Source organism: Mustela putorius, unplaced genomic scaffold (assembly GCF_011764305.1).
Source record: "Mustela putorius furo isolate JIRA1106 unplaced genomic scaffold, ASM1176430v1.1 tig00000831_pilon_pilon_pilon, whole genome shotgun sequence".
Taxonomy (NCBI): domain Eukaryota; kingdom Metazoa; phylum Chordata; class Mammalia; order Carnivora; family Mustelidae; genus Mustela; species Mustela putorius.
The window spans coordinates 4,696,917-4,714,553 of record NW_025421490.1 but is presented as its reverse complement, the minus strand read 5'-3'; the positions used below and the strand labels follow the sequence as shown (position 1 = coordinate 4,714,553).

The 17,637-nt window shown below is 38.9% G+C and overlaps 1 protein-coding gene across 4 annotated transcripts in view; it reads right to left on the bottom strand.

The window, feature by feature from the left end:
- Nucleotides 1–17,637, bottom strand: part of CDKAL1 (CDK5 regulatory subunit associated protein 1 like 1) — a 647,814-nt gene that overhangs the window by 568,188 nt on the left and 61,989 nt on the right. The gene's annotated exons all lie outside the window — the stretch shown is intronic.

The window sequence follows — 17,637 nt, the reverse complement described above, 5'->3', positions numbered from 1 at the left end:
AAAACAAAACGAAAAAACAATCCATCTTTTAACATACTTTTCTTCCCCCAAAAAGTCCATACAAAACCAATATAATTAGTCCCCACAAATAAGCTTAGGCACAAAAACATTTTATTGAAAAAAGCCTAGCAAATGCAAGGGGTCTCTTTCAGAATAGTAAAACATATATATAGGATGTGTGTGTGTGTATCAGTGTGTCAGTTTCTAATGCAAATGATATCCCAGCTTCTTTATAAAATGAAAGCCATACTAGATAACAGCTAAGATAATTCCAAATTCCAATTATACTTCAATGTAAATAGTAAATTTCAGGAAGCAGTAAGGTACAGTGGAAATGACTTTGGGAGGAAAATGCGTTAACCGAAGTGAAAGAATAATATAGAAGCAGTGAACCCATCTTGATCTTTCTGTTTTTTTTTTTTAAGATTTTTATTTTTTTAAGTAATCTACACCCAGGATGGGGCTACAACCTATAGTCCTGAGATCAAGAGTCGTGTGCTCTTCTGACGGAGCCAGCCAGGCGCCCCCGAACCTTTTCAAATCTCAATGAACTAAACAAAAGAAATAAAATAAAATCAGTAAAGAGAAACACCACAAGTGTTCTAACCTGGAAAGGGGCCAAACTTAATCTATCAACTTTTGAAGAATGTTACCTGGAAACCTAGCAAACAAATGAAACTGAAAACAAACTATTTTGATAATCAATCCAATGCTATTCCTCACTCCCTTTGCTCACATTATCCCTGCAAAATCCAAAAGCAAGACTATGAGGATGAAAATGAGAAAAAGAAAATTCATAAACACCTCATTGATAGAACCCAATTTTTGTTTTAATAAAAGAGAATTTGAAACATGTGAATAAGAACTTGGGAAATTCAATATCCATGAACGTTTGGTGGCGTTCTTCGAATCTTCACTCCACCAACACACTAATTGTGTGACATATCAGATCCTTAACCTCTGGAGCTTTGCTGTTTTCATCCAAGATGTGGGGATAATCTTGGTGGTGGCGTCAAGATCAGTAAAGATGATCTGTGCAAAGTTGCCATTAGGACAGAAACAGCACTGTAGACGCTTAACAATTGGTACATATTTTTAAATTCTTTAAAAATTCTTTAAGAGCGGTGCCTGACTAGCTCAGTCAGTAGAGTATGCAACTTTTTTTTAAGATTTTATTAATTTATTTGAGACAGAGAGAGAAAAAGAGAACAATTGAGGGGGTGCAAGGGAGAGGGAGAAGCAGAAGAGCGGGGAGACCAATGAAGGACAAGATCCCATGGGATCATGACCTGAGCTAAAAGCAGACGCTTAACCGACTGAGTCACCCAGGTGCCCCAAGCATGCAACTCTTGATCTCCAAGTTTCAGGTTCAGGCCCCACATTGGGTGTAGAGATTACTTAAAAATAAATTTTTTTAAGAAATTAATAAATAAAATTATTTGAGAATCTGGATAAATAATTATTTTCAACAGTTCTAAATTTCATATTTCTAAAAGGATGTTAAATTTATAAATGAGAACATCTTCAAGCTACCTTGTTAAATACACACTGCCTGGGGTGCCTGGGTGGCTCAGTGGGTTAAAGCCTCTGCCTTCAGCTCAGGTCATGACCCCAGGGTCTGGGGATGGAGCCATGCATCAGGCTCCCTGCCTGCTTCCCCCCCCCCCACCTTGGGCTCTCTGCTCAGCAGGGAGCCTGCTTCCCTTCCTCTCTCTCTGCCTGCCTCTCTGCCTATTTGTGATCTTTGTCAAATAAATGAACAAAATCTTAAAAAAAAAAAATGCACACTACCTGGTTAATAATGTCCCAAATTTAACCATTTCCTTCCTATAGATTGAGATAGTCTTGTGGGTTTTTCTCCCTCAAATAGAAACTAGGGTTTTTAACATACAAGAAATTAAGATTTTCAGCCCGAACTTTGTTTTGCCTATTTAGCCAACACGTATGAATTAAAAATAGGGCTGAAAACATACCAGAAGGATACTGAGAAATTCGAACATGGAAAAACTGAGTACACTTGCCATGGATAATTTACTTATTTTCAACAGAAGGAGAAAAGAAGATTCTTCAAGTTTATTCAAGTCAAAGAAGAGAGGTGTGACTAGTTTTCTACTAAATAACTCATTAAGAGATCATGCTATAACATTTTCAAGTCAGTTGAATACACAAAGAAGTTAGGGAGAAATTTATTTTTTAAGACAGTTTATGGTATTTATTTTTTCAAGATTTTATTTAAATTCCTGTTAGTTAACATACAGTGTAACATTAGGCTCATGCGTGCAATCACGGTGATTCAACACTTCCATGCATCACCAGGACTCACCCCAAGTGCCCTCCTTAATCTCCATCACCTTTTTTACCCATCCCCTACCCACTTCCCTCTAGTAGCCATCAGTTTGCTTTCTAGAGTTAAGAGTCTGTTTCTTGGCTTGCCTCCTTCTTTCCTCTTTGCTCATGTATTGTTTCCTAAATTCCACGTATGAGTGAAATCATCTCATATTTTTCTTTCGCTTATTTCACTTGTCATAAAACCATCTAGCTCTATCCGTGTCATTGCAAATGCCAAGATTTCGTTCTTTTTTACGGCTGAGTAATATTTTGCTATATATGTATGCATGTGTGTATGTCTACATGTATATATGCAATTATTTATGCATTATATATGCATTTATCAATTAATGGGCACTTGGGCTGTTTCATAGTTTGGCTATTGTAGATAATGCTGCCATAAACACAGGGGCATATGTATCCCTCTGTTTTTGTATCTGGGGGGTAAATACCAGTAGTGCGATTACTGGATCATAGCGTAGTTCTATTTTTAATTTTTTGAGGAACCTCCATACTGCTTTCCACAAGGGCTCACCAGTTTGCACTCCCACCAACAGTGCACAAGGGTTCCCTTGCCTCCACATCCTGGCCAACATCTGTTGTTTCTTGTGTTCTTTTTAGCCATTCTGACAGGTATAACCTGATATCTCACTACAGTTTCATTTTTTTAATTTCCCTAATGTAAGCATCTTTTCATGTGTGTCTATGTCTTCTTTGAAAAATGCCTATTCATGTCTTCTGCCCATTTTTTAATTGGATTATTCATTTTTAACTATTGAGTTTTTAAGTTCTTTATACATTTTGGATACTAACCCTTTATTGGGTATGTCATTTCCAAATATCTTCTCCCATTCCACTGGCTGCCTTTTCGTTTTGTTGACTGTTTCCCTCACTGGGCAGAGCTTTTTATTTTGATATAGTCCCTATAGTTTATTTTTGCTTTTGTTTCCTTTGCCTCAGGAGAACTATCTAGAAAGAAGTTGCTATGGCAAGTTAGGGGGATATTTAAAAGCTGAAGCGGAATATGGAGACTACTAAAACTCAAACAAATAACTAGACAAGAAGAAACCAATGAGATAAACAAAAGAGCACCTTCTCAGATCACTTTTTGGAACTGCAGGGCTCTGGAAGACCAAACCAGCCAAATATCTACAGGACTCACTAGACAGTGACATAATGTGACATATAAACACACTGACATGGAAAAAAAGAAATCAGGAAACTGTGGAATTGTTCAAAAAATGAATTTCAAATTGGTAAAAATAGTAACTAATGTGTGCAAATAGAAACTAGTGTGCAAATAGTAACTAAAATCTATATTCATTTTGTATCACTACAAGTAAATACCAGGTAAATTCTGGTGAATACCATGGCTATTTAATAAAAATAATTTCTCATTTTCAGAAGAATTTAATAGAGTACAAAACTGTGAACCGTATTTTAAGTTTCTGAAGCTGTCTTTGGAGAACAAATTTGAAGACATAAATGAATTATCAAGAACAAGCCCTATGAGGTTAGCTCAGCTTTAAGAAGATTAAATTGAAAGGAGACTATACAAACTATATACAATACACGCAATCTAATTGACAAAGTATAGTTATGCAAAATGTTGGGCCCATTTAGCATCACAGAAATATATTTTCTCACATGAAACTGACAACATGAAACTGAGCATGAACTGTAATGGTACAATTCTACGATCAGATGGGACACAGGCCCTGACATCCTTACTCTCAAGACTGCAGTCATTAATTTAATCAAAACATTATTAATTTCTAGCATGAAGCCTTCTATTCCACAGTCAAAAACAGATTAAGCAATATGTGAACTGCCTGTGTATCACACTCCCCTGCTCCCATCTATACATTTGGCTACATTTAACCACTGCTCACAATTTTGTTATTCATGCAGCCTACACACAGACTGCTCATGATGTGACCCATTAGTAAAGTCACCTGGACACCTCTGCACTAATAAAACATTTCAATACCCAGGTAACACAGAAGCAGGCCCCCTAAAAACAAGTGCAGGAAGAAAGCTTTACAAGGACACAACATGGAACAGATGAAAGTCTAATATGAAATCCCCTTCTAAAGCAATTTACTACTAATAAGAATGCAAAGACACCAAATGTTAGCCCCAAAAGTGTCTTCCCTTGAATTTGGAATAAAATGTCATATATTTAACTTATCTTTTAAAATATCCATATTTAAGAGCTGCATACAGAAATTACCTAAGCATCAAATGACATGATACCCAGAATGGCTTTAAAATCCTCAGCAAAAACAGAATAAGAGAAAAGGAAATAAATCTTAATTATTCAATCCATTGATAGGTATGTACAGTTCACTCACATATTCCCTCTATCTATATGCTCAAGCTTAGCTCTTAAATATGAAAAGGAAATAAACATAATTCTTAAATATGAAAAGAGAATACAAATGCATATAGGAGTTTCATGTATGGTAGAGGTGGCATTTCAAATCAGAAGAAAAAGGTAAATGACTCAATAAATGGTATCAGAACTGGTTAGCCATCAGCAGGGAAGGGGAACACCAGGAGAACTGGTTATTCATGGAGTCGGGGGAAGAGAATTGGGTCCATAAATCTCAGAGAACACAAAATAAACTGAATATAGGTCAATTTAAGTACAAGAAAATGAAACTATTAGAGTAACAACAGAAATAATCAAAGAATTATAATCATCACCTTGAAGTAAAAACCAAACATTTGTGTCAAATGTACAACAAATAATTACTTTCTTGTGGCCAAAACTACCATAAACAACAAGTACAACAAAGGACAATCTGGAAATCGTGTCACAAAAGTTTACTTTCCCAGTTAGAGAGTGCCTACAAATCAGTAATCATCATCTACTGAAAAGTGATAAATGGATATGGATAGGTCACAGAAAAGGAAGTAAAAATAGTTCTTATGAGAAATGCAAATTAAAAGACTGAGATACCACTTTTCATTCATCAGTCTAGCAAAGATGAAAAAAGGCTAATAATACACTATGTTGGCAAGGTTCTGGGGAAACCAACAAGCTCATACATTGATAATGGAAGTATAAATTAGCACACTCTCTACAGAAAACAATTAGCTTATATCCATCAAAATTACAAATTCATACACCCTTTAGCCCAGCTATTTATTCTATATATGTATCTACACATGTGCAAAATGATACACACACACACAGAAGTGGATAGCCCTACAGCAGATGCGGGCAGTACAGAAAGACAGGAACAGAAACAACATGCAGACCTAGTATCAAGGCCTGGTTAAATAAATTATCCTACATCCGTAAAACAGAACACAGTTCTACTTTAAAAAAAAAAAAAACAGAAGAAGAAATTTGTAATGAAATGGCATTAAACGATCACTAAATCATACTGTTAAATGAAAATGGTGCAAAATCACATGTATTGTATGCTAGCTTTTACATAAACGAAGGAAATAAAAAAAATGTGTGTGTGCACACATGCACAACTATTTATATATACAATTATTCTTATAAACCAAATCCTTCTTTTGTAGAAAGAGAAATTGCAATACTGGGTTTCTTCAGAAAGAGTTGGTAGCTGGGTCAGATGGATGGAGTCTTGTCAGTGTGCACCCTTTGGCTCCTTTAGAATTTTGTACCATGTGAACAAATTAACCATTCAAAAAATTTTAATATTCTTAGTTTGAGCCAAAAGAGTGACAGCAATAGTAAACACCAGAGTCTTGATTACATACACCATCAATTTTAAACTGAAATACATAACAAATGTGTTGGGTCCTGAGTTACAGAGAAAGCCTACCCTATCCAAAATATACCAATGAATTAGCCTCCCAAAAATATTACTGCTTCAAAATATTCTTTCATCTAATTTGCTCTCACTGAGACTATCAGAATCCCTCCTACATCCAGCGATGCAGAAGGCCCGATCGACTGTCCATTACATTTGCTAGCCTAGATTATTAAGAAACAATAGTTTACCAGCAGTTTTTCTCTACACTAAAGTAAGATGAGGAAATGATCACAACTGGAAGAAGATTATACCAGGGTGGGTTGATGTGAACTAATGCACTCTCTCTGCTAGAAAGGAGGCAACAAAAGTAAAAGAGTTAAGTGGTTAAAAGAAAACAATCTACATCAGAGAAATGTGGGGAAATTCCAGAGAGGTATGAAAGACGAGCCCCAAAAGTTATTGATGATAAAATGAAAATGTGGTCACCCTAATATATACAACCAATATTATTTATGTGTAAATATAAAAACTCAAAAATATATTAATAATCTGCATGAAAATGTGAAATGCTAAGAATACAGAGTTCTTTAGGTACAGTTAATGTACATATGGATCTTAAATATGCACTAAAATTAACTGCTACCTTGTATATTTTTAGTGTACCACATCGAGGAAATTCCAGAAAGTTAAGCAAATAAAAAATATGAGAGAAAAGTTAAAAGACATAGATGACCAGCCCACAAAGGCTACCATATATAACAGGATTGACAGTGAGAAAGAACGAGAGAGAAAAGATGAGAAAATAAAGAACAAAATTTTAAAAACAAACAAACAAAAACTTCCTAGCAGTCAGACGTGAACCTTCTAACTGATAAGCCACAGACAGCTAAACACAGTAACTGAAAAATCATCCACACCTGGAAATACCCTTCTGCGATTTCAGACTGAGGCTAAAGTTAAGGTCCTACACATTTTCTAAAAAGGAAAAATACAAAATGATACCACAGAGAGAGAAAAGACTGCCATCAAACTTTGTCCCTATTAAGTTGAACTCTAAAAGAAAAGAATGCCTCAAAGATCTGAGGGAAAATTATCTCAACCTCATAGGTTATACCAATGCCAAAAGATAGGAAACATTTTCAGTCATGCAGGTGCAGAAAATTTTACTACCACAGACCTTTTCTGACAAAATTACTCAAGACAGATTCTAGGCCAAAGTTAATTCTGTTGACATTATTTCCGACCTTCTACGGTTTGCTAATTTTTGTTGTCGTCATGCGGATAAGATTTACTCACAGAAGAGAGAAAAGGAGAAAGGTGGGGAGAAAAGAGACGGAAGGAAAACTCTGATCTGAGTATCAGTTGTTGGTCCTACAATGAGTTTTGGGCAGGAAGGCCGGCTAAAGAGGAGACCACACGTAATTCCCATGTCAAAAGTATTTAATAAAAATCAGTGTTTCAGGAGCCCTGGCAGAGGTAGCAAAAGACAGTGACAGCACACACACCACTGCTACACACACAAGCACGCTCACGCACACACTCACACACACAGAGGCTATGAAGAACTGCCTCCACCATCCCCTGGCAGGGCCAGTCATTCTGCAAGAGTCTCATACACGCTGCAAAACATTACTTCACAATACACATAAAATCAAAGACCTCAAGAGGATCGATTATAAATGTCTAAAAAAAATTTTTTTTTAAGATTTTATTTATTTGAGGGAGAGAGAGAGCATGAGTGGAAGGGAGGAGCAGAGGGAGAGGGAAAGGAGTCACCCTGTTTGTTCAGCAGGGTGCCTGACATGGGACTTGATTCATGACCCCGAGATCATGACCTGAGCCGAAGTCAAACCCTTAAGACTGACTAAGCCACTCAGGCACCCTGACGTCTAATAATTTTAAGACTTATTTTATTAGTACAAAATCATCCCAAATCTAAAAGTCTATGAAAATCTTTCTCCTTGGGGCACCTGGGTGGCTCAGTGGGTTAAAGCCTCTGCCTTCAGCTCAGGTCGTGATCTCGGGGTCCTGGGATCGAGCCCCGCATCGGGATCTCTGCTCAGCAAAGAGCCTGCATCCTCTCCCTCATTCTCTCTCACTCTCTCTCTCTCTGTGTGCCTGCCTCTCTGCTGACTTGTGATCTCTCTCTCTCTCTCTCTGTCAAATAAATAAATAAAATATTTTTTAAAAAATCTTTCTCGTAAAGATGTTCGCCTCCTTACAAAAACACCTTTTCCAACTCTCATTACGCTCAATGCAATCACCAACCATAACCACCAGCAGTGTGACAGCATTAAAACAAAGCATAGCGTGCAAATCTTTCTGAATAACTTAATCATGTTATTTATTTTTTTTATAAAACCTCACCCTTGCTAAGAGTAGATAAAGACACTAAACAAGCATTATCCTGGGCTCTCCAGAGCGAGTTTCCCAAGGTAGCACCAGCTCAGGTTGTTTGACCAAACCAGTTGTAAAGCACTGGGCCGCAGGCCACCTCGGGCACGGTCTCATTCAGTCCACGCTTCAGAGCTAAAAAGTAACTTGCTTCCTCTCTCTACTGGTATCAGTGAAAGTTTTAACAGATGGTGCTGTTAGATGAGGAAAGTATACTACCGAATACAACTAATGACTAACCATATGTCCACAACAACACAGTGTTCTTATCAAGGATGTAACACACTGGATTTTGTTTACTTGTTTATTTCGGGATAGATGAAAACATCACGCCATGCAGTTGTATACACCAATACTAACTTGGAACCAGGAACAAACCTGCAAAGTGCTAAAAGTAAGAGCAGACCCTCAAATTCTTAAAATTCCCAGCCTCATAAAGAATACAGAGTACCCCCAAAGAAAACAGAAGTACACAAAGTGCCAATGTCACCATTAGTGCAAATTATTTTTATTAGTTCAAGAACACTCTCCGCTCTGGCCACAGACTGTTGACAGCACTAGAAGTAAAACCACACATGAGATCGACTTTAAACTTCCCCTTTTCTTAGTATCCTAGAATCTCCCCTACACAGTTCATTTCTCTCAAGAACCAGAGAACACTGCTGGATTTAAACCACTGCGAGCTCCCTGCGAGGACCTGTCTCGCCTACCGTGATCTGTGGTATTTTTAATAATACATCAAAGCTGAAACAAACAAAATGCAACCCACACACGTCCAGGCACTATTCTATTACAAACACCTCCACCCCCAGAAAAAAGAGCCAAATACCTGCGGCTACCATCCCCTCTATTAATAGCTCTGCCTCTATAGTGTTTAGATTGCGCTTTGAGCTCAGATGATTTTCTGGGTGAAAGGGGATGTTCTGAATCTTTCTCCTACAGTACTAAAGTTATGACTCCAAGTGCCACCTGATTAAAAAACCAAGGACAGGCTATGGATCATTTAATAAGGCATAATTAAGTGATTAAAGTCTGCATTTAGAAATATGTAACAATCTTATCTAGAAACACATGTGGCCATTTCAACAAAACAAGTAGGGGTATTTCAACAAATATAATAGGGAAAATGCAAAATCCAGCTGAGAAAGGCTGCCTGGTCCATACCATATGTTAGTTTGGTAACCAGAAGAAACTGATAACCTAAGAATTACTTTCAGTTCAGTTTCTGCTCTCTACCCAAGAAAGAAGGTTAACAGACAAATATACTTTCAGAAAAAGCAACTACGAACACACTACCTAGGCACTGGTAAGGTATCAAGAGCAGGAGTCAACATCCCAGGCACAATTCCCACTTACTGCCTAGCACTGACCCTAAGTGAACTACCTAAACCGTGTAAGCCCCAAACCCTTCATCATTAGGATAGATTAACACTACATACCTCACCGGATTTGTCAGGAGGACGCGAGGAGACAATGTATGTATAGCACTGGCACAGAGTAAGGCAAAAAGAAGCCAAATAAAACCTCACTTCAGAAAACTCACACAAACAGCCAGCATACCTTTTAAAACCTCAGTGGGAGACAGGCAGTTTTATTTTTGCCCAGAACTGAAAGAGATACTGTGAAGTTTCATGAAAGTTAACTTTCTTCCCCAAAGAAAGTTCAAGAACCTTCCTCACTTTTGCTCGTATCTAACTCTTCTGTAGCATTTTAGGATCAACTCCTTCAGACTGATATAATTTTCTCACACACACTAAGCAGACCTCAAATAAGTTGATAACAAACACAGAAATACATCCTTATGACAAGACCTTAGGAATATTGTATTTTAAAGCTTCTCTTTTGATTCTTTGCTTTTCTCATTCTGCATTTATTCACAAACTATTCTTTGGTGCTCAGATAAATGACATCCAGACTTCTCTATTACCTGCTTGAAATTCTACACATTCAGCTTCTCTGTATATACAAACTTGCAGAGGCAATCAGATCAATCTTATCTGCCTTCGCTCTTTCCGATGCTCTACAACTTACAAGGGAAAAGTCTGGAGAGACACAATCTTCAGTAAAAACAAATTATCTTGCCATGATAAAGAAGTGGTTATAAATTACTAAAAACAGGTCCCATTATGCAGAATGCTTTCCTTTTAACTTTCTAAATAATCAACATGGGGTTTTTTTTGGGTTTTTTTGTTTACTCTTAGCCTATTAAGTGTTCCATGAATACATCATCTAAAGCATGATGCTAAAAGCTCCCATCTGAAACAACCAAAAAATTTGCCAATACATAAAACAACAGTTTTTAAGATACTGAGCATCACATGATGGACAATGACCCCTGGGGGAAGGAGGGATCCAAACCCAGTGGGTTCCAGCTTACTGCCTTGAGAGCATTTCCATGTCTGATTTGTAGCTGACCAGGACAGTCCCGAGGACTGCACCATGAGAAGACTGGAGTTCAGAGTTGACGGGATCCAAGATTTGCTAGAGTTTGCAGGACAGGTACTAGAGACAGCTACACAGTAAAAGAACTCCAGAGATCTGCAGAAGGTGCTCCTCAAAAAGGACCCAGAATTAACACAGATGTTAGAATTAGAAGACACACACACTAAAAAACTATAACTGAATTATGTGCGTTCTAAAAATTAAGCACAGACCTAAAGATTAAAACAAAAACAAAAACCCCAAACTGGAGCACGAAAGACTACACTGTATCAGCTGCTCTGGGTTCTTCACCCGGCAGTATGCCCCTAACATTTACTCTTGAGAGACCAGAGGCATTGGTCATTCTGCTCTTCATGAACTGCTGTCGGTTCCCACTAACGTTTAACTACTGGGAATGGAAGTACCAAAAGGTAACCCAGAAAACCTCCTGAATTCCAGATTTTGTCTCCTTTGACTCCACTGTACAACAGCAACCCAGTTTCTTCTCAGTAATCAGGATCAATCACTCTGGCAAGTAAATTAGCCTTTTTTTTTCCCTCCTATTGGCTCAGTGATACAAGGACTCCAAAATGGCCAAGTGGCAAGCCTCACCTTCCAATCCAACGTACCCAATGTTGTGTCCCCTAGAGGAAACATCCTCCTTACGGACTAAGATCTCCAAACCAGCAGAACCCAGTATTCCCAGGACAGGAAGCAAAAGTTCTACAAGTGGATTGTTAGGTATCATATCGAGAAAAACCCCCTCCTCTCACTTTCAGTCCTTGATTCTCCAAACCATGAACTCTGACGAGGGGAGAGACAGCACCATAGAATTCAAAGTACATCCTGCATCCTGTAAAAGAGAACCCCATCCTTCGATGATTGTGTCTCTCAACTGGTGCTGTAATGAATTCCTGAGTAATTACTGTGTAATCAATTCCACCTCTCAATTAGACCGGCTACTTTCAAGTAACAGGATACACGGCACATGGCAAGACTAGTAAATTCCAAGGACATAAGCCCACTCTACACGGTCCTTGTTGTGGAGTTTACTCCAAGCAGAAGCAAAGCAATACCGAATGCCCGGACGGAGGGTAAGGTATTCTGTGAATCCACGCACAGTGGTGCTAGCAGAAGCACCATAGGCAGAGAAAGAGAATTTGTGGGAAGAGTCTGTGGCTATTCCAGGGACGATGAAGCTGTGGCGGGCGAGGTCCCCTGCAGTGCAAGCGTCTCTTTTGCGGTGCGGGAGCACACACAATCCAGTGGGCATCCAGTCTCCACCGTCTGTGGAAGTCAGGAGTGGTCCACCCACATGCCCTCTCCCTACACTTCCTGGCCACCCGTCCTCAGATCCTCTTCCTTCCAAGTCCCTGACCATCCAGACAAAATATGAGAAACTGCCCAGTAATCAATGTGGATCTCTATCTCTGGTCACCTACTCAAAATATGGTAGGAAAACACACACACACAGCTCAAAGTTCTGCCCTCTAGATGGATGTTTTCATCACTGTCATTCGTGGTCAGTCTTGAGTGGGGCTTGTGTGCAACAGTGTTTGCTTCTGAGTGGTACCAGCATGTCATACAGACTCATTTGTAAACCGGGCTCAAGTTTTTCTCTTCTTTGTTCAACGGGTCATAAGAACTCCCAGGAGGCCACAGGCATGGTCTGAAGGAAAAAATAAAACAGAAGTTGGCCTCAAAGCTTCCTGAGCCACCTGCTCATACAAGCCAGCCATACCTTCCAAACCCACCCAAGTTTGGCCTGCTGTGTACCATCTCTATTTGATAACAGAGTCTGGTGTCCATTCCCACTCTACGGTAAAATGGGTCAGACAAACACCTAATTCAGGAAGGGAAGCTCAGGCCACATGGTCACCTGGTTGCTTACAACTGAGTATTCAGTCTCTAACGAGGCCCAATACAAACCAGGAGCTTTTTCTCTAAAGAAAAATCATTATCTGCCGAAGAGGACATAGATTTGCATCAAATTCCTTGAGGTCTGCACTGTGACTCTCTTACTGGTACTTGCCAGAGGCAAATAAGAGGGAGAAGGAAAAGGTAGGAGGGAGAAAGTCACAGAACACCGGCTTTGCTCACAATATCCTCCTTGTTTCTAAACACAGTGGGAACAGATGGGTGCCACTCCCGAAACCTACACCCCTCTGAGATTTAATCAGTATAACAGGGCTATAGTCCCAAGTCATAAAGGAGACCCAGAGAAAAGATTACCGGTGAGTTTCTCTTCCTTGCCTGGAGAAACTGGATGTGACCACTTCCCTCAGATTAGAAAAGAATACAATAAATATGGTTAAAAGGAACTGGAGGCCAAGATGAGTAAGAATTAAGTGTCTCCCTGGTCTAAAGCAGCCCAGGTAACTGATATCCCAGGGTAATGACGGGACAAGCAAGTGAAGCTTGCAGAACCTATCGGGAATCTCAGAGTCCCAGAGAAAGAATCTGCAAACACAAGACATAGGCATGGATTCCGATTCTCCGAGCTAAGGGAAAGTGGGTTGCTTGCCCACTTGCCATCGATTCTCAAAGAACTATAATTACACCATTTTAAAGATGGTTTAAAACCACCACAGAAAGAAATCACTAACCAATGAGGAAAAGCCTAAAATCCTAAGTTCCAAATAACAGCAAAGCTAACTTCAATTCTTCCTAAGAGTCGGGAGATCTTCCTGATTCAGTGCTACCCCTCTTGGAAGATAGAGAGTAATCCAATTAGCTAACCTTGCCTATTATAACTTGAAAGAAAAAAAATTTTTTAAAGGGCTAAAATCCAACAGTCCCAGGGTGTTAGAGTTGAAAAGGGCTTTGGATGTGTTGAAAGGCCTTCCCTTACATGCTGAATGACATACCATGGGAAGCTGAAGGGGATATGGTCATTCAAATCTGTGCTCCCACACTCAGTAGGTATGCGTTTTTAGCACACTATTTCACCTCTTCACTTAGCTTTGGCATCCACGAACTAGTGCAAGAAAGCTATCCACCCACATCACTCTCTTTTGAGAACTACATGTAAAGTACACGTGCCTCTCGTACAGCAAGCCCTCACTGTTACATGAGATACTGTTATTAACTGTCAGTGGCTGTGGTCTATAGCAGGACTGTGAAACACGTCTGCGTTAGGTCTTCCCACCTCCCTTCTCAATCACACCTGTTCCCATCCAGTATCCCAGGAAAGGTCTGCATGAGCCATCCACACAGAAGGAGGACAGTGTAGACGGTGGTGCTGGGTTGCATAAACAAGATCCGGATTCCAGGCTGCCGCGGAGTCTTTAACTTGGCACAAGGTGGAGGTGTCCCATTCTACACGGGCCTCAGTTTTGTTAGCTGTAAGACGCACGTGAGTTAGATGCTATCAAGAGTTTCTGCCTCCATTACAGTTTCGCAGCGCATGTTGAATTCTGAAGGCTGGCATCATTAGGATGCCGGTACGGAATCCTCCTGGCTTTTTGCTCCCACCGTCGTCACCTTCACCCTCATCTACTACCAGCTTCCCACCAGAGAAGCAGCTCTGAGAGCCCTGATCTCTTCTTCTCCGAGGACAAATGTAAACCAACTCTTCAGTTTATTTTTTTTTTCCTTCCACTCATTCAACTCAAAACTTTAATCACCACTTACTATCCTCCCACCAAAGCAATCTTTTGTTAAAAAAAAAAAAAAAGCAAAAACTTATTATCCTCACACATTAACTTACCTAAAAGAAAAAAATAAGCATTCTGATCTTTATCATGGACTCCCACGCGGTGCTACCCCAAGTGACCAATGTCACTGGGTTAATCTCCATGAACTCAAACTTTAAAAGTTGCCACCATTTGCATTTAATTATGTGTTTCTGCTCTTTCTCAGAGGTACTGAGACTCTTAGACTTATATACAAAGCATTTATCGGTAACACTGACTTTCTCAGTAATCTGACCAAACTGTGCGGGCCACAGGGAGAACAATGCAGAAAGAAAACTGAAAATTTAGCAATGCCATCCAAGGGAAATTGCCAGTTCCCTCAGGGGATCTGGGATCAATGGGACTAAGGACAAGACTGTTTATCTTTGAGCACACCACAGCATTTGGGAACGAAAATCATGCCAGGTTTCACAGAGGAATACCCTTCTTTATAGAACAGGCATCCTAAGCTACTATTGTACATAAAGTGTATTTTACAAATCTAATACTTTAAATAAGCACTAAGAGTGCTTGCTAGCCAGACGTAACTTATAAATACTGTTTAAAATACATACTCACCATCCAGGTTTTTGTACATCAGGAGATTTGCTCAAGGCAACCAAAACTTTATAAGTAAAGTCAAACATCTTGAGTATTATTTAATTACCATTTCATTAAAATCTTATTTTAAAGGGCACAGATGACTCCTCTGATAAAAGAAGAAAAACTTTAAGAGAAATTGTATTATTTAAGGACTGATGTTTGTTCAGTCACCACGCTGAAAGTGGTACCCTCCTGATTAAAACACCTTTGTTGGGGCACCTGGGTGGCTCAGTGGATTGGTTAAAGCCTCTGCCTTCAGCTCGGGTCATGATCCCAGGGTCCTGGGATCGAGCCCCGCATCGGGCTTCTCTGCTCTGCGGGGAGCCTGCTTCCCCCTCTCTCTCTGCCTGCCTCTCTGCCTACTTGTGATCTCTGTCTGTCAAATAAATAAATAAAATCTTTTTAAAAAAAATAAAACAAAACACCTTTGTTAGGACAAAGCATAATGACTTCAGTGAAACTGACAGAATCAAACTGTTCAAATACAGAGGCCTAGTCCACGGCCTAACACCCTTACCAATCTATTGACAGGAGGTTTATCCACAGATGGAGAAAAGCAAAATAAGGGTGTTATTTTCCTCTGCTTTTGCAAATCTGAGGCAATCAATGTTTTAAGAAATAATCAACCTTTGTAAATAGCCAGGAACTTAGTCTGAAAAGGAGATCTGTACCTGCGCTGCCCCCAGTAAACCATTCCACACGCATACCCACACAGCATTTAATAAAAAGAAGCACCTTCCCCAAACAACAAATTTTTTTTAAAAAAAGACCAAATAATTGGGAAGTTACCAGTTAAGGCCAGAAAAGAAAGCCTGCAACAAAGCAAGAAACAACATAAAAAGGGATAAAGTTACTATAATTTTTTTCAAAATCATCAAACAAATCACAAGCCACAAGCCCCTCCTGCATGATGGGCCTACCAAGAATGAGAGCCGCACAGAGAAATTTTGATAGAGCACAGCTGCTAGGGTTTGAAATATGCTACCCACCATTTCCAGTGTGAAAAAGCAAACCATCAGACATGTTTCTGACATTCTGACAGGATACTACAGTTAATTTCTAGAAAAAATTATCAGTACACCACATGCGCTTAGATAATTTTTCACCACGACAGTGGGACTTGCGCTTACTACATAAGAAGTTAACGTCTGCTCACTATACCTTACGCTATCAAGACCAATTTTATGCAAACTTTTATCAACTGTAAACGGAGTTAGGTTAATAATCATAGGTGTCGATTCAATATGCAAATTAGATGTAAATACCTAAAACAGAGTTATCCTGAGAACGCCGCCTGTCATAGAACCTTTCTATTTGGTACACACTATAATCTTTCATATCCACAGCATTTGAACTCTCAACAATATACAAAGCTCAATGAGCCAAGTCATTATGCAAATTTTACCAAAAACTCCTCTGAGAAACACAAACAAAAAATACAGGTGGTAGTATTTGTATAAAGCACCCAGTGTTTGCATGAGTGAGTAAGTTTGCATAGGATGGGTCAAACAGAAACAATTCCAGAAAGGGTAGGTCTTCTCCAGGAACTTTCTCTTCTGAAGATGAAGCAAACATGTACACTCAACCTGAAATAACAGGGAAAGGGAGGGATACACAAACTCAATGAATGGCTCCCAAGTACAAAAATACTGTGACTTTGTTCTTTCTAAGTACTTATCTAATATCTAACATTTACTATCTAATACCTTATTATCTCTGGACTTCCACCTTTTTAAAACATAATAAAGAAAAAATAAAACAACAGAATGTAATAAAGGAGAGAAAAAAGATACATGGTTGTATTTGCATTTTTACAAACTATGGAATGATACACAAGAAACTAATAAATGTTTTTACGTGGAAAGAGTAAAAGAACTGAGAAATTAAGGTATTCAGGTAGAAACAAAACTTCTGCCTCTTAAGTCTTTTTATATTCTAGGCACTTTAAACCATGTGAAAATGTAACCCATTCTAAAGATCAAATTAATAAAAATGTAAATAAAATAATGTGAAAATAAACCATAAAAGCATAAAAATATTTTTTTAACTGTAGAAGTTAAAGATGGAATTTTAACATTCCAACAGGCTGCAATTAAATTGAGGCACACTGGGGCGCCTGGGTGTCTCAGTGGGTTAAAGCCTCTGCCTTCGGCTCAGGTCATGATCTCAGGGTCTTGGGATGGAGCCCCGCATCAGGCTCTTTCCTCAGCAGGGAGCCTGCTTTCCCCTCTCTCTCTCTCTGCCTGCCTCTCTGCCTACTTGTGATCTCTGTCTGTCAAATAAATAAATAAAATCTTTAAAATATAAATAAAATTAAATAAATTGAGGCAGACTAAAAAGCATTAAGTATATTTTATAATTATAGTTTTATAACAAAAATACTCATTGATTTCTTTTGTTATATACAAACCCCAAGAGTATAAATGTAGAAATGCCAGTGTTTAAAATACATGAAAAATAAATGTCCCTTTTCATCTTCC